The 19380-nt window shown below is 35.3% G+C and overlaps 1 non-coding gene across 1 annotated transcript; it reads right to left on the reverse strand.

Moving 5' to 3' along the window:
* Nucleotides 1-17787: 17787 nt before the first annotated feature.
* Nucleotides 17788-17859, reverse strand: TRNAC-GCA (transfer RNA cysteine (anticodon GCA)). Its single transcript has one exon. It is a non-coding gene; the product is annotated as a tRNA-Cys (tRNA).
* Between the last annotated feature and the right edge of the window lie 1521 nt (nt 17860-19380).

The raw sequence follows: 19380 nt of genomic DNA on the forward strand, positions 1-19380 counted from the left end.
GTCAATAGCTTAAATGGGGCCTCGAGGCGCTTTGATTCGCCCCCCTACGGAAGGTGTTCATTAGTTATTTTGACAAGGTTAGATTTCGAAAGATAGATAATTATAGGTCAAATTCTACTAGACTCACCCCTACGGTGACTATTAGGACTAAATCTATGATTATTGAAACCGTGGGTCTAGCTCATAAAATAAGAGATTTTGGTTTCTTATTTTGATCGAATAGTAGGTTGTTAATAGTGGTGTCCATTATTAAATGAGTTTACAACTCTATTTAACTAGTGGTATTTTTTACTCTCGCCAATCGGGACAAGGATATCATAGATTAGTTAAAAACCTAAAGAAATAGAGATATGATTATTTTTGGTATTTTTTCTCATATCTTACATATTTTTGGTATATGTTGTGCTATTTCTTGAAATTTGTGTGAATAGAAGTTTTATTGAGAAAATGTGATTGATTTCAATTTTATAGGTAATTTGTAGTTTTGAGTTATGGTTGTGTCTACTCCCATCATTTCTCAACTTTCGATGGAGAAACTCACTGGAGAAAACTTCCTTAAATGGAAGCAAAACATCAACATTGTGTTGATAGGTGACAACTCCAAGTTCGTCATGACTGAGGAATCCCCAGAAGTTCCAACTGAAGGAGCTACCAAGTCTGTGAAGGACAAGTATGAGCGTTGGCAAGCGACTAACAACAAGGTGTGGTACTACATGTTGACTAGTATGGTCGACACTCTCAAGACAAAGATGGAGAATTTCGAGAGAGCCTACGAAATCATGGATCAGCTCCAAGACATGTTTGGTGCCAAGTCAGCGCAGACTCGTTTTGAGGCCACCAAGAAATATGCCAATGCTCGAATGACACCTTCTCAACATGTTCGTGATCACCTGATCAAGATGACAAACTACTTTCAGGAATCTGAACTGCACGGAGCCATAATAGATGAGGAAACTCAAGTTTGCTTAATCATCAACAGTCTTTCTCCAGCTTTCCTTCCATTCACCACCAACTATGTGTTGAATAAACTCAACTATGGTCTGACGCAGCTTATGAATGAGCTTCAGACTTTTGAGTCTATCATGGGTGGACCTAGTAAGGGAGGAGAAAAGAAGACAACTACTACTACTGCTGCTGATCCAGCTAAGGCTGAAGCTAACCAAGCTTCGTCTTCAAAAGATGGAAACAAGAGGAAAGGTGGGCAAAACAACAACCCCAAGCCTGCAAAGGCTGCAAAGGCGAGTGCACAACCAAGTGCACAGACGCCTAAGGGGGAAACAAGAAAGGTAAAGGTAAATGTTTTCACTGCAAAGAGAAGGGGCATTGGAAACAAGATTGCCCCAAGTTTCTAGCTGATAAAAACAAAGGTAATGATTATAGTTCATTTATCTTGGAAACATGTGTTTTATAGAATGATAACTCTGTTTGGATTATTGAATTTGGATCTACTAACCATGTTTGTAACTCTTTACAGCTTCTTGAATCGTGGGAGGAAGTGAACGAAGGCAGCTTAAAGCTTAGAGCTGGGAACGGAGCGTTCGTTGCGGTCCAAGCTAGAGGAAGAGCTCGTCTGAAGTTCGGAAATAAATTTTTAATTTTAAAAGATGTATTTTTTATTCCGGATTTTAGTAGAAATTTAATTTCAGTTTCCATGTTGCAATTAAAACGATTTGTTATGACTTTCACAAGTTTTAATATATCTATTTCTTTCAATTGATCACAATTGTGTATTGCATGTTTGGAAAACGGGCTTTATATTCTGCGACCTAATGAACCCCTCACTCTTAATAATGATTTATATAAAGGAGCTAAACCTAGGACCAATAAACGTCAAAAGACCGATAACAATAATATGACGTATTTATGGAACTTGAGACTAGGTCACATTGGCTATGATAGGATTCAAAGACTTACAAAGGACGGACCTTTGAGAGAACTCACCTTAGGTGAATTACCTATTTGTGAATCTTGTCTAGAAGGCAAACTGACAAAGCGTCCATTCTCTGCAAAGGGTGATAGGGCCAAAGAACCACTTGGTCTTGTGCATTCAGATGTTTGTGGACCTTTGAATGTACAAGCCAGGGGTGGTTTTGAGTATTTCGTCACTTTCATTGACGATTACTCTAGATACTCATGTCTTTACCTAATGCATAGGAAATCAGAAACATTTTCAAAGTTTCAGGAATTCCTAGCAATGGCTCAGAACCAATTAGGTAAAACGTTAAAGATCTTGCGATCTGATAGGGGTGGAGAATATTTGGATATGCAGTTCCAAGATCATTTAACTGAACTTGGGATTTTATCACAACTTACTGCCCCAGGTACTCCGCAACAAAATGGTGTAGCGGAACGCCGAAACAGAACTTTATTGGAAATGGTTAGATGCATGCTTAGTTACTCAACTCTACCAACTTCGTTTTGGGGACATGCAATTGAAACCGTGAATGACATTCTCAATGTCGTGCCGTCAAAATCAATCCCCAAAACACCTTTAGAACGCTGGAATGGTCGTGAACCTAGTTTACGCCATTATAGAATCTGGGGGTGTCCCGCTCACGTCCTGAGGAAAAAGGAGGGAAAGCTAGAACCGCGAACTGAAGTTTGCATGTTTGTTGGCTATCCTAAAGGTACTCGGGGTGGACTTTTCGATAGTTATTCAGAAAATAAAGTGTTTACTTCTACAAATGCTACTTTTCTGGAAAATGACTATGTCCAGAACTTTAAACTGCGCAGCAAAGTAGTTTTAGAGGAGATGGTTAAAGAATTGACTCCAACCAATGTTCCATTGTCATCAACGCGAGTTGATGATGAAATTCCCACTCTTCACGTCCAACCGATGCAAGTCGGTTTAAATGATGAAAGTACCACTGTTCCTGAGCAAACAGTCACGGAGCCTCGTCGTAGTGGGAGGGTTTCTAGGAACCCAGTTCGCTATGGTTTGGATGGTGAAACCATATGGTTGTTGGTGACACTAGTTATGATGATCCGTTGTCTTTCAAACAGGCAATGGCTAGCCCTGAAAAGGAACTATGGCTCGAAGCCATGAAATAGGAAATGGAGTCCATGTACTCAAATTCCGTCTGGGATCTTGTGGAAGCACCTAGTGACTTTAGGGCCATTGGGTGCAAGTGGATCTACAAGAAGAAGCGAGGTGTTGATGGAAATATCGAGACATATAAATCTCGATTAGTGGCAAAGGGTTATACCCAAAGAGAAGGCGTGGACTATGAGGAAACTTTTAGTCCGGTAGCCATGCTCAAATCCATTCGCATCCTCCTATCCATAGCAGCCGCTCTCGACTATGAGATCTGGCAAATGGACGTCAAGACAGCTTTTCTTAATGGAAAGCTTGACGAAGTCATTTATATGGATCAGCCAGAAGGATTTAAAGTATCTGAACAAGAAGGAAAAGTTTGCAAGTTGAATAGGTCCATCTATGGACTTAAGCAAGCTTCTCGTTCCTAGAATCTTAGGTTTGATGAAATAATCAAAACCTATGGCTTTGAACAAAATATTGATGAGCCCTGTGTTTACCAACTGAAGGCAAATCAAATAGTGGTATTCCTAGTTCTTTATGTTAGAGAATATATATTATTGCTCAATGGAAATTTGGAAAAACCAATATACAACTCTATGCAAAAATACAATAGACAAGGTAATTGATTAAATAAATATTACAACTCAATTGCTCAAAATACAAGTAACTAGAAAGATGTAGGAGAAGAAGATTACAAACTCAAAACAATAATAATACAAGTAAATAAAATCAACAAGATCAAAAGAATGAAAACATAAACAAACTCTCACACAACCAAAGTGTAGAGTAGTGGGGATCACCAACTTGAACAAGGTTCAAGACCTTTGTCCAAAAGCTTATTTCCCCCTATTCTCTAAGCACTAAGGGATCTCTCAAGGAAATAGCTCTCTGGAATAATCAAGCCTCAAGGTGTATTTTTCTGCCAAGTGCTTTGTGGATGAAAAATGGTGTGTCTTACAAGTGAGCATTAGGCTCCTATTTATAGAGTTTCGAGACACCATTTGAATTTCAAATTCCACCAATCCCCATGGCTGTTACCAATGATTAATTGGATGTTTATGGAATTAAAATAGAGATTTGGGAGTTACTTGGTTGTTGGAAACGTTCATAATTGGATAAAACCGAAGTTGGAAAATGCTGTCAGCCGTTCAGGCCGCGGCCTGAAAAACACGAGCCGCGGCCCACGGTGTGTTTTTTGCCTATTTTTGCCTCTTGGGCCGCTGCCTGAAAAACATAGGCAGCGGCCCAAGTCGTTTTTTCAGCAACCAATTTTCCAATTTTGCCAAAACATTTCAAATTCATTCCCACTTGATTTTGTAACTTCCATACACATTATGAGAGTTAAAATCACATCTCTAACAGCCATATTTCACATATCGCTTTAAGAAATTCAAATCAAAATGTGTAATATTAAATCTACACATTATTGGGTAATATTTGGGAGTTACAAGTTTGTAACTCCAAAATATGTCACATTTGGGCACATACATGTGTCCAATTTTGTGACTCTCAATAATATGTTACAAGGTGTGACAAATCACATTATGTCACATTATTTAATCTAACATTATATTATTTAAAATAATATAACATTCCCCCACTTAGATTAAATAATCACTTTTTGTAACACTTATTTATTCAATCAAAACATTATATTAAAATATAATATTCCCCAACTTGATTAAATAATGACTCTCAATAGAAACCTTTGCATTAGTGTATAAAGTAAAATGTCTTTCAACTTGAATTTTATCACTAGTGTAATTATCACAAAGTTTGTTGAAATTTTGGTTACCGAAGCATTGAACCACTATCCCTTGATAACAAACCAGTGATAACACACACACATTTGCTGTGTTCACTTGAGACCTCAATGTCTCGCTTTTGCATCGTTAATGGCCATGTGCACATTCCATTCATAGACTTTTCTTGAGAATGACTGCCGATTCTCATGAGGCATGGCACCACCCCTAGGTCTATATAGGTAGAACTCTTACATTATTTTGTTACCCTAATATACTTGTCTTCTCAAGACAAAGTTTTATTAAAAAACCTTTTGGTTTTAACCCTCATTTTGGTAACACACTAGTACTCATATCTCAGATGGGACAAAATTTGAGTACTACTATCTATTCGCTTGATTGACTTGTTATTACCTATTGAACCTGTTATACCCAAAAATTGGAGAATGCATCCTAGGAGGCTAAGGAGAATGCATTCTAGGAGAGCTAAGGGGAGTGGTCCTAGGCGACCCCAAGGAGGATGTGGTCCTAGGAGACCCCAAGGGAGTGATCCTAGGAGAACCCAAGGATGAGGTCCGAGGAGAACTCAATAAAGTGGTCTTAGGAGACCCCAAGGGGATGTGGTCCTAAGAGACCCCAAGGGTGTGTAGGAGGCAAGCCTCCCAAAGTTTCCTAAGTGTTGGCTCGAACGTGTCCAAGGTAAGTAGCTAAGGAGGAGGAGTCTCATGCAAGAGGATGGAGACTTAGATTTTGATAAGGAAAGCCTATACAATGTTCGATCGGACATGCTTGGGAGATGCTAAAGGAGAATGCCTTGGACTTGTCCAAGGTGAGATATCATGGAGGAGGTTGCCTCAATGTTGTCCAAGGTGAGGTGCCAAGGAGGTTGCCTCAGTATTGTCCAAGGTGAGGTGCCAAGGAGGTTTCCTCGGACCACCTTGGTCCGAGGAGAAGCCAAGGAGATTGGTTCAAGGAGGAACATGGCATGCTAGAGGAGAGTGCCATGTTAGAGGAGAGAAGTGCATGTCCTACCACCATGCACGTTCAACCCACGAAAACATGTCCTACCACCATGCATGTCCTACCACCATGCACGTCCGACCAACATTTGCATGGGTGGTCAGTAGGAGGTGGATCAACTAGCTAGAGGAGACTAAGTCAAGATTCCCAGAGACAGCTTCAACAACATACGCGGGAATCTCTCATTCTTCCCACAAATGGGGGGTTTGTTACATTTCGAATTTTGAATGTTTAAATGTAATAAATATAATAAAATAACCCTATCATAAGGAGATATCAGTTGAGGATCCCAGGCCTATAAATAGAGAGCTGATGGGATGAGAGAAGGGGCTTCTTCTGCTTCTTCTTTCTAGAGAGAGAAAATTGGGTCTGTCTATTCTAGAGAGAGAAAGTGCTGAAATTAGAGAGAATTCTTGTATTTTCACAATCTGTACTGAAGAAACTCAGTTGGCTCAATCCATCTGATCTTGAGTATAGATTTATAAATCACAACTCTAAGTGGATTAGGCTATTACCGACAATCGGGGCTGAACCACTATAAAAATTTTCTGTGTTCTTTATTTTCTTTATTAAACCGTCTGTGTCATTTTTATTTCTCTTGAAGGCTTGTCGTTATTGACGTTCTCACGTCGTTGGCTAAAAACGCAGTCAACAGAACCTAATACTAGTTTGGTTACTAGTATTAAGATAGGTTACCATCAACTGTGAATCTCTTTAGGGAGTCTAAGTCCCATCTCTTGAGATGTAAAATTGATTCTATTTGAATCATTTCTTTTCTCATGTATGCATACTTAGACACTCTCATTATTTTATTCAAACTTTGTTGCTAGCCATAGTTTGATTAAAATAGTTACCCCTTTAAAATAGTGATTTTGACCATAGTCAACACCCCCACTATTTTATAGTTTAATGTCCAAGATAAACATTTGAATATTAATTCTAGAAATCTCTTTGTTTCTAAAATTCTCCTTTATGTTTTAAATTGATTCCTTCTTGAATCAAAATATTACAAACAGTAACTTTAGACACCAAGCATGTCTAGATTTATCCATTCTGTACACATATAGCCAATGTGATTTAAAATGTGGAATTCCAAATCACCTATGTGATAGGATGACCAAATTAATCAATTGATTAACAACAAAATAAATTGATTAACTTTGGAGCATCACCCCCACATTTCTCACACAGTGATAATAAAATATCACTTTAAAATAGAAATCTCTTCATTTCTAATAAGTCATTTATCCTCCAAGATAAATCTAGACCTATGATTCTCAAAGTTCATCGTGAGTCCTTAAGCTTTATGATAAACACTCAATAGATCAAGATAAAAAACCTCAATGTTTATCTTGATTCATTTACTTGCTTAAGCAAGGCACACTTATTTAAAAGTAGCTTTCACTTGGTTGCTTTCTTTTATATATTTCACAAAATAAAATGTGAACACAAGTGTAATGTGAGAATTTCTCAAACAAATAATCACATTATGAAATAATAGGTCTACACACTTACCTATTATTTTAACAAGTTCATTTTGAAACTTTGTTAATGTCTCACACAAATGTCTCATAGCAAAATAAAGAATCATCATAGAATAATACTTTAATTTTATTGATAGATTTCAATTTTATTGATAGCTTTCAAGAGTACAAGCTTTATTACAAAATAACAATTTTCCCAATAAGGCACATAAACATGGTAATCATGCTAAGATCTCTTCTTCCTTTTCTATAGCATTTACCTCATTCTCATGTGGGTCCTTTCGGTACCTACACACTCTAGCATAGTGCTCGGGTTTTCCACAAACAAAACAATGACCTCTCACGTCTTTGAATTGTCCATGATCTTTCTTTGGACCTAAAGGGTTCCCACTACCCCTTTTGTTGTTGTTGTTTCCCTTTGGATGCTTGTGTGAAACCGCATTGGCCTTGGAAATCTCATCTTTAGACTCATTCACACCCTTGTCTCTTATTATCGATTCCTCTTCAATTCTAATGTGTTTTTGGATCTCTTCCAAAGTGTAATCCTCACTCTTATGGAAGATTCTTTTCCTATAGCTCCTCCAAGTTGGTGGTAATTTTTCCACTATTGCACCAACTTGGAAGGCCTTGAGAAGCTCAATCTTGAGAACTTTCAACTTGTTCACAATCACTTGTAACTCATGAATTTGAGGTAAAAGAGTTTTCCCATCAATGAAAGAAAATTCAAAATATTGAGAAATTAAGAATTTTCTTGTACCTTCTTCCTCAACCTTGTACTTACTCTCCAAGGCATCCCAAATCTCCTTCGCGGATTTGGTATTGGTATAGAGATCATATAGCCTATCGGATAGGGCATTAAGGATATGACCCCTACAAAGAAGGTTGTCCTCTTCTCTCTTCCTTCTTTTCTCCACCTCTTCGGGAGTGTCTTTGTCGGATGGCTCGGCTAGAGGTGCCAAGGATGACTCAAGGATGTAGGCTATCTTGAGTGTTGTCAAAAGGAATTTCACATTGTCTTGCCACCTAGTGAAATTGGATCCATCAAACCTATCCAACCTCACTAAGTCTTGGTTCATGATCTTTATGGTCTCTCCTTCCATTGAAACAAAAAAGGAATAAGCTTTTGATTGTTAGAGAATATATATTATTGCTCAATGGAAATATGGAAAAACCAATATACAACTCTATGCAAAAATACAATAGACAAGGTAATTGATTAAATAAATATTACAACTCAATTGCTCAAAATACAAGTAACTAGAAAGATGTAGGAGAAGAAGATTACAAACTCAAAATCATAATAATACAAGTAAATAAAATCAACAAGATCAAAAGAATGAAAACACAAACAAACTCTCACACAACCAAAGTGTAGAGTAGTGGGGATCACCAACTTGAACAAGGTTCAAGACCTTTGTCCAAAAGCTTATTTCCCCTATTCTCTAAGCACTAAGGGATCTCTCAAGGAAATAGCCCTCTGGAATAATCAAGCCTCAAGGTGTATTTTTCAGCCAAGTGCTTTGTGGATGAAAAATGGTGTGTCTTACAAGTGAGCATTAGGCTCCTATTTATAGAGTTTTGAGACACCCTTTGAATTTCAAATTCCACCAATCCCCATGGCTGTTACCAATGATTAATTGGATATTTATGGAATTAAAATAGAGATTTGGGAGTTACCTGGCTGTTGGAAACGTTCAAAATTGGATAAAACCGAAGTTGGAAAATGCTGTCAGCCGCTCAGGCCGCGGCCTGAAAAACATGAGTCACGGCCCACAGTATGTTTTTTGCCTATTTTTGCCTCTTGGGCCGCTGCCTGAAAAATATAGGCAGTGGCCCAAGTTGTTTTTTCAGCAACCAATTTTCCAATTTTGCCAAAACATTCCAAATTCATTCCCACTTGATTTTGTAACTTCCATACACATTATGGGAGTTAAAATCACATCTCTAACAACCATATTTCACATATGGATTTAAGAAATTCAAATCAAAATGTGTAATATTAAATCTACACATTATTGGGTAATATTTGGAAGTTACAAGTTTGTAACTCCAAAATATGTCACATTTGGGCACATACAAGTGTCCAATTTTGTGACTCTCAATAATATGTTACAAGGTGTGACAAATCACATTTGTGTGAAAAATCACATTATGTCACATTATTTAATCTAACATTATATTATTTAAAATAATATAACACTTTATGTAGATGATATCTTACTCATTGGAAACAATGCTAAGAAATTATCAGATGTGAAGAATTGGCTGAGCACTCAATTCCAAATGAAGGATTTGGGTAAAGCAAGTTATGTTCTAGGTAACCAGATCATCAGGGATAGAAAGAACAGACTCTTAGCTCTATCTCAAGCAGCTTACATAGATAAAGTGCTTGAACGTTTCTCAATGACAAATTCCAAGAAAGGGCGTCTACCGTCCCGCCATGGAATTCATCTTTCAAAGAAGCAGTCTCCCTAGACTCCTGAAGAGGAAGATGCAATGAGAAAAGTTCCTTACGCATCTGCAGTTGGAAGTCTGATGTATGCCATGTTGTGTACTAGACCAGATATCTGCTATGCAGTGGGAGTAGTGAGAATGTATCAGTCAAACCCAGGACTGAAACATTGGATAACAGTTAAGCACATCCTGATGTATTTGAGACGGACTAGGGATTATATGTTAGTCTACAAGGGTGGTGTTCTAAACCCTGTAGGCTACAACAATTCAGATTTTTAGACTGATGTCGATGACAGGAAGTCTACTTCTGGAATGGTGTTTACTCTTGGGGGTGGAGCTGTGATTTGGAGAAGCGTAAAGCAGTCTGCAATCTCAGATTCCACCATGGAGGCTGAATACATAGCCGCGTCAGAAGCAGCTAAGGAAATAGTCTGGCTAAAGAAGTTCTATTCGGATCTTGGTGTTATTCCAGAAATGGATAAATTGCTTGTGTTGTTTTGTGACAATACATGAGCAATAGCCAACTCGAAAGAACCTCGAAGTCACAAGAGGAGTAAGCATATAGAAAGGAAGTAACACATTATTCGAGAATATGTGGCTAGGGGAGATGTGAAGGTTATGAAGATTGCAACTGAAGACAATCTTATGGATCCGTTTACAAAGACACTACCAGAAGCTACATTTGATAAGCATATCAAGGAAATGGGATTAGTAGAATTAAGACATTAGTATCAATTAGTGCAAGTGGGAGTTTGTTGGGGTTTTATGCCCTAATTAAAACCCAAATTCTTTGTAATCTCATTTTATTATCAATAAAAGAATAGAAATAATTTTTTTTGACTTGGTTAATCACTTTGCTAACATGTTTTATTTTCATGATTATTTGTTTAATATAAACTTCTATTAAATCCTGAGCATATACCTAATCTTATTTATAGTGACGTAATCACAATGGAATATAAATATGATTATATGTTCAAAATAAGTTAGTCCTAAGATTAGTCAGTGCACAGGATTTACACTGACTTGCCAATCTACGTTATGATCTACTTACACATTACAGTGTTATGTTCTTTCCAGAACATTAGCAAAGTAGATAAGATCGGATGTATTTGTTACATCGGACAGGACTGATATTGACAGTTGATAAGATAAGTAAACATACCGTTATTATCTATTCTAGTCATATCATATAGCTGACCATAGGTCAATTCAATCTCAATTCTGAGTGGTTAGTATTCTAACTGATTGTATTATTTTAGTTCTTTTACTTGTTCGTTACCAGCTTACCCTACAGACTAGCTCATACTTACATCTTAGGAACTCGGTAGTATAATTGAGTGGGAGTGTTAATCGTAGATATGAACATCTATAGCTTCTGATGAAGAAGTGAAATGATGGTGTCCTTTTAGTTTGGTTTAAGGTGTTAAATGATAGAGATCTCAATTTCAGTAATTAAATTAGTTTACTGAAATATCATTTACAAGGAACTAAGTGTTTTAAGGATAAAATACAATGAGGGGTAAAACGGTATTTTAGTCCTATCTCATTGTAGACCGTCTATAGAGGATTGAGTGACAATTATGGTTGTAACAATGGATAATTAATAGCGTATCTATATTTTTTATAGAGTGTTCTATGAATTCAAGAGTGCAATTCCGAGTCTATAGTGGAGCCATGAGGAATTAATAAGTTAGTAAATTTATTTGTTAGATTTATGATAACTTATTGGAGCTTGATTTCATAGGCCCATGGTCCCCATTGTACCTTGGATAAAATAATCTAGATAGTCTCAATTAATTGATTTAATCATCAATTAGAATTATCAAAGTTGACCAGGTCACTTTTGGATAGTTTCACAAAGTTGTGTAATTTTGAGAAGAAAAGAGTGACAGATTTATTAATTAAGATAAATTGGTATCTAAATTAATAAATAATTTTAAATCAAGGTTCAAATTATAAATAATTAATTTGATAAAGGATTTAAATAATTATTTAATTAATTAAATCGATATAAAATAATACAAGCCTTGATTTTAAGTCCAATGGGCTTATAATCAAATAGAAAATTTCACAAGGCTAAAGTCCATGATAATTTCGACCTAGGGCTTTAAAATTTCTATTATTTTATTGATTTTTTAAATTTATTAAATGACATAATTGAGTCTATAAAAGGAGTGCTTAGAGAGAAGTCAAAACATAAGTCACAAGTCAGATTTTCTGATAGTTTTAGATTCTCTCTAAACACAAGTCCTTTTCTAAGCCTCTTTGTTATTTTCTCTTCTTCTCTCTATATCTATCTCATGTGTTGAGAATTGCTCACACTAGTCTAGGTGGTTCTAAGGATACATTGGAAGATTGTGAAGAAAATAGAAGAACGGTTTAGTTTCTTGATAATACTTTGCGACAGAGAGGATACAAGAGTTAGAGAAACTGAAGGAATGACTGTTTCATTCCGCTGCGTATATTGTAAGTATTCTATTCTTTGTTTCTCTTTGAATTCAATTTTAGAAACATGTTTTAGGCTATCTCGTATTAATTTCTTTAATATTAGATATACATGAAAATAAATAAAGATCTTATATAATTTTTCCCAACATCATCAATTTAACCTCAAATATGAAGAAAAAAAATGAAAAAAACTCACCAAAATTGGTCAAGTAAGTCGGAGGCGACGCTGGTTTGGAGGGTTTTCGCGTAGAGAATTTTTTTAGAAGTTTGTAGGTCAAATGGAAACTGGGGACGAAGTTGTGTATTATTGGGGTCTAATAATGTTTGCATCAATGCCTAACTGACGCTAACAGAAGGTTTGCGTCAGTGGGGTACTGACGCAAACATCTAAGTAAAACGCCCGTTTTACTTAGACGTTTGCGTGTCAGTTAGGCACTGACGCTAATGTCCCCGTTGACAGTGTCATATTGCCACTGACGCAAAATTTCCCCATTAACGTCGTCAGTGTTAGTACTGACGCAAATGCCCTTGCATTTGTGGCAATGCCCAATTGACACAAATGCTCAATCTCGATCAAAAGAGGCATTTTGTTGTAGTGTTCCTTAAGTACCATTGACTTTACTAGTGACGGTTAATTCATAACTTAAGTATGAATTTGAGCTCAATAACCTTCAAGTCCCAAAAGTCAACCCTTAAGAAAACCATTATTCAATCTCTTGCGATAAGGCATAGATTCCATATCTGTATACTATGTCCCCAACCATTTACATTAATGAGTTCCCAAAACAAGCCTGATCATTCTGACAGACCCTAACAAGTGAATCAAAGAACTCATATAACATAAACAGGAGTTCATAGTAACTTCATGATTAAGATCTATTTGTATATGATCATCAGTTGATATATTTAATTAATACTTCGAAACCGTATTTAACTAAGTATTAATAAACATATCTAGTCAAGTTCTATATATTCTCTAATATATAAAGTTCCTCCACTAAAGTGTCATACTACACTAGTGATCTGGATCTAGATCACATGTATTCATAATACTAGTGGACCGTACTTGCAGTAATTAATCTAAAGATTCCATAACTTTATTTTACTGCGAACTATTCAAGTTCATTTATCTCAAACACAATCCTCCCGTACTATTACGTGTTTGAGATCACATATATGAACTTAGGAATTTTTCTGATATTTACATAATATTATCACAGAATAATATAGTCCATAAAATATATGCATAACATATTCAATTTATTTATTTATTCCATAAAACAATGTCTGCTACATATGCTTTCAAGGCACAATTCCCAACACAAGCAGCAACAATAATTCTGTTCCCTTCAAGTTTCCTTACTAAGCCCTAAATCACATCATAAAAATATTTACTTTTTTAAAAAAAAAAGATAAACTTATAACTCAACCCAATATCATGCAATTACTCTTACTCTTTCTAAGACTCAAACCACTCTAAAGTGTCTTTAAGAAAGGCATAAAAGTCCTAAAAATGTTCCCAAGAAGTTAGGAAGGAAGTCCTCGACAAACCCCATGTGAAACGACTTCAAAACGGTCTAAAAACAACAAAAAAGGATCGTGTCGCAGTCAAGCGCCGGGGCATTGAAATTTGGCGCCGCAGCCCTTATTTTTTCCAATCTGGGCTTTCTGGATGCCTCGATGCACTCCCCTCACGCCACGGGGCCAGTTTGAAAACCAAACGCCGACTGAACTTCGAATGACCATATCTCCCTCAATATAATTTCATTTTTGACAATTATTTTTGGATTTTTATCGTATTGAATCCCTCTATATCATCATACAATTTTTAGAGACAAATAACCTCTAACTTCATAACTCTAACAAATCTCATGCGATAAAATTTCTTCTTTCCCAAGCTATGAACATATATCACAAAATCAGTCCTTATAGCATCATTAGTTCTTCCATAGCATGTTTATAACATTAAAGCATATTCATAAAATACCCTAACATGAAATTCTAACAATTGATTCATAACATCTACCCTTAAACCCCATGAACAATCATAAACATGACCTAGATTGTGAAGAGTAATAAGATCTTACATTCAAGTTGATTCTCAGTTCTCCAACCTTCTAGAACACAACCTCAGAGAGAATCCTTGCCTTGATCGATACAACAATTGATAATAATATGATAGAATTAACCTAATTTTCATTTTATTATGAAAATACTAACCCTAAAATCAAAAGACCAATTTCCCCTAATTCTAACCCTCTCATAATTAGGATCAAGTCCTTTTAGTAATTTCACACAAAAGTAATAGTTTTCAATTTCCTTAATTAACTTATGACCCAAAAATCCTCTAAATTACACTATGACCCTTAACTACATAATTTGTGACACTTATGCTCTTACTACTTGAAGGAATCATTGTTGTTGCTCATAAACATACAAAACTTCAGAAATTGTTCACATAATCATGTTTCAAATCATAACATAGTCAAATAGACACATAATCATGTAATTATATAAAATTACAAAAATACCTCTATTGGCTACCATATTACGAAAATACTCCTCAAGGGCAAAATTACTAAATTGCCCTCACAAGCCAAATTACCAAAATACCAAGATATGCTTAGACAGATATTACAAACTGGATTTGGGATTTTGGCAAGGCTATCACAATCAACAAAACTAAAACCATCAGGTATCAAATCAATTAGTTCAAGTGCCACCCAATCTATATCTAGCCAATAAATGCCTTTGAAGAACTTCATAAGCTGTGAAATTTATAGCACTTGTCACCTTGTTTTAGCCATTCTATTCGAGAAGGAAACTTATCCTATAAATAAGGAGGGCCATAGATGCACGATAGGCAAGGAAATAAAAATTGATATTATCGATCGAAATATCAGAGAAAATTTATCGGTAAAATAATGCCATTCAAGAAGTCGACTATATATTGGTAAAATGTCGATAATATAGATTATTGGTGCAATTATGTTGAAATAATTCAAATTTCTTCTATATACACCGATATTTTGGCAGTTATCGATATTTGTGGATAAAAAATACTCTTATATTTTTTAATTAAAAAAATAGCACATCTTATATTCTTGCTATGATAAAAAGAGTATGCATCAAAGATTTTTTTAGTACAGAATCTTCCTTGCTTTATTATTTTTTTAAAATTTTAAAAATGTTTTTTTTAACTTTAAATTTAATATATCAAATAAATGTTTGTTTATACTGAAACAATATTTTTTTTGTCACATTTTGCGAGTAAGTCATATATTTGTGATTTGTATAATCAACTTTTATTAATTTTTCTGTTCTGTACTTCATCTTTTATTCCACTATTTTATTATAATATACAATTAATGTTTCATTTATTATATTTTATATATATTATTGCATTTCTTCGGAGATGGGTTACCCCTCCCTCCTTTCCTTTTTTTTATTTGTTTGGTATTTATAATTTTATATAATCTTTGATATATCTATTTGGAAAGAATATATGTAAATACTATATCTATTTAGAAAGGAAGTATATATCTTTTAGAATAATTAGCATTTTTATCCTCCGAATTTATGACATTACCAAATCATGCCAACTAAAGTATAGGAGTTATTAAAAAATCCACTCGAAATATACAAATTACTGAAAGTTGAATCTTCCGTTAATAATGCCTATGTGGTAATGTGGTCGCTGATGTGGTATCTCCATATCAATGCCACATACATTTCAAAATAAAAAAATTAATTTAAAATTTATATGTGACACATATCACATTTTAATTGGTCCAATTTATAATTTTTTTTTAAAATAATTTTAAAATTATAAATAATTAATTAAAAAATATTTTAATCAAAATCAAAAACAAATACAAATATATATTTTTCTCTTTTCATTCGTCCTGCCGCACCTCCAAACCCATTTGGAATAACTCCATAATCTCGTAAACAAATCAATCCAACTTTATGCTAAAATCACAAAGAAATCAATAGCCCTAAATCAACTAAATCAGTCCAAACAAATTCTAAAGAACATAAACCAAAATCGCAACCAATAACAAAATTGACATACAGAATTTAAATAACAACCCATAATAAAATCAAAATAATCAGAAAAAATGGAAGACAGATAACAAAAAACCCAATTGTTTTACCTTGATGCCCCCCTTGCCCAGATCTGAATTTTTGTTTATTTTAACCATAACACCTCAAATGCTTATACCCAAAACACCTCACCCGGGTTTGAGAACCATAGATAAAACCTCGACCGAGCACCACTAGGAAGTCACATCTTTGCCACAAGCTCCTAGACTCCAAAACTGAGAGAACCCCATAGCCAAAAAATCGTCGCTTGCAAGAAGAGCTCGTCGTCGACAACGCCTTTTTTGGCCTCCAAATCACGAATGATGCTTTGCCTAGGTCTCACCATTGCCATCGAGTCTTTGCCCAGATCTCGTTGTTGCCATCGTCGATGAGCCTCTGCCCAGTTCGCAACATCGCCACCGAGCCATTGCCATCGAGCCTTTGCCCAACTTTCGAGATTTGCGATTATAGAGAAGGAGGTGACGACAAGAAGAGGAAAGAAAACTTAGGGTTTGAATTATGTTTTTATTTTTAATTAGTATTAGTTTTTTTATTTTATATTTTTTAACAAAATATATTTAAGATTTATTGCTTTTGTTTTTTATTTAAAAAATGGTTATTTTTTATTATTGAATTAATTTTTAAGAATGAATAAAAAATAGTTCTTTTAATTTATTTATATTTTATATTATACATGGGCAATGTTACGCTAAATAACAACTAACAGAATTCCTATGTTTTAATAAAGTATAGAATTTATCCCCATCTTGGCGTTTTAATAAAGTATAGAATTTATACCTTTGCAATCGAGGTATTTATGTTGCTTCCTTATGCCCTTTTTGCCTAAAGGGTCCTGAGACTGCACTCCATGCTTTATGGAATTGTGATAGACTGAGTAACTTTAGACACGCGGTTGGTAATATTATGCCTGTCCCTCCTTACACTGGAATGGGCATTTATGAGTTTTTGTTAAATTGCTTAGATTCATTATCTGTAACTGACTTTGGAAAACTCATTGTGTGTTTATGGCGTATCTGGTATCGGCATAATATATTTGTTAATGAGAAGACTACTCTTCCTGATCAGATGGTTATTGATTGGAGCTTGGAGTTTCTAGATCGTCACTTGAATGCCAAAGGTGGCCCTTTCCCCACCAGTGAGTCCTTGAGGGAAACCCCGAAAGTGCATCGTTGGGAGAAACCAGTGGAGGGTGTTGTCAAAATTAATTGTGATGCTGGCCTTGACCATGTTGCGAAGAAGGCAGGAGCTGGGGCGGTATTCCGTGACTTTCATGGTATGGTCCTTGCCTCTAGTACGTGGTCATGGGATCATTTATTGGACCCTACAAATATAAGTTCCGGGTATTAGGTATCCAAAGAAAAAAGGTGCATGTACAAAATTTTATTGTAAAACGTGAATCCGGCTAGATGTAAATGTGTTGTTATATTTGTTCTCTTTTTTTTAATGTTCGTAGTAAGCATTCTCTTTCCTTTAGAAGAAAAGGAAATTAAAAAGGGCCCAACCAGGTTCGAACCGGTGACCTCTTGATCTGCAGTCAAATGCTCTACCATTGAGCTATAGACCCTATGTTTCTATATGTTTCGTAAATTTTTATTAATATAATAGCATTAGAAATTTATATAAGGAAAATTATTTGTGTGCAAGCCAAAAATATATGAATGCATAAAAAGATAGGCCACTAACTTGAACTTAAAGCCTTTTCGGAAGACCAATATTATAGTATTTTATGTATCTTCTATATAAAAAAGTGTCTTGATAATTGAAATTTTTTGTTTTAAATTTTTTTTATTTTTTCCTTGTTAACTTTAACGGAATATTATTATATTTAATTATATATTATAAACATGATTTAAACTTCAATAAAATTAAATAAATAATTAAACAAATTAATATAAGATATTTTACCATAATAATTATTTAAAAATAATAAAACTAGATATTTTATAACTTAAATAAAATTAAACTTAAACTTAATATTTTATTAAACATGATATAGATATATGTTGACTCTGATTTTGGCCAACTGACACGGAGTCAATTATGCTTGATGTGGACAAATACGTTGAAACGAATGTGATGACAAAAACAATAAAGAAGACAAGAGTTTATAGTGGTTCGGCCCCAGGATCTGGTAATGACCTACGTCTACTTGAACTTTTATTGATATAGTATTCAAAGGAGTGATCAAAGAACTAGGGTTCAATGAGTTTCACCAACCTCTGAAGAACAAAATAATCTCTCAAATAGAATAACTCTAATCTCAGATAATTAGAAAGCCAAAAGTCCCTTACTTGAGCTATCTTTCTCTATTTATAGCCTCAAAGGGGGATTACATTAATTTGTTACAGATATTCTTTCCTAAATAATCGGATACTCAGAAAATCATGGGAGTCAATCTCGGGATTGACTAAGATCTTTATAAAATTATCGTGAGACACGCGGAACCTGCGACCATACTGGTCGCAGGTAAACTTCATCTGCCTTTTGCTTGTAATGTCTTTACTGGTCGATACCCTAGCAGAATTTCGCCAGGTGTCAGCCACGTGTCCAGAAATCACTTGCCACGTCATCCGTGCCTGTTTTTTGGATAACATTTGCCCCCCAAGTTTATTTATTACGAGCAATAAATAAACTTTTGAGGAAACGACCATTCGGTTACCCCACCAGACCTGTCAGAACACTTCGTGCAATCTTGGAAAAAGCAACCTACCCTGGTCTAATCACGGCTTTTCGCTTCCCAAGTAACCTTTCGACGGCTATCACCCTTCCCCATGCTTCGAAAAAGGGGAAGCTAATGATTACTTCCTTTTAATGCTTACGGACAAAAATATATATATATAGCCTCTTCAAAGTCTCCTTTTTCTTTTTACGCAAGCTATCACTCTTTCAAGAAACCCTAATACCAAAGCCCCTGTCTTCCTCTGGAGACCGTCCTTCAGCGTTTCAAGATTTAGTCCGTGAGCTCTTTGACGCCTGAAAAATTTCTCAAATCTCCACGATCTTCATCCTGGTAAGTTTCTGGACTCTTATGCTTTATATTTTTGCCGTGCATGCTTCTGTAGACCGACTGTTGGGTTCATTCGCT

Source organism: Humulus lupulus, chromosome 3 (assembly GCF_963169125.1).
Source record: "Humulus lupulus chromosome 3, drHumLupu1.1, whole genome shotgun sequence".
Lineage (NCBI taxonomy): Eukaryota > Viridiplantae > Streptophyta > Magnoliopsida > Rosales > Cannabaceae > Humulus > Humulus lupulus.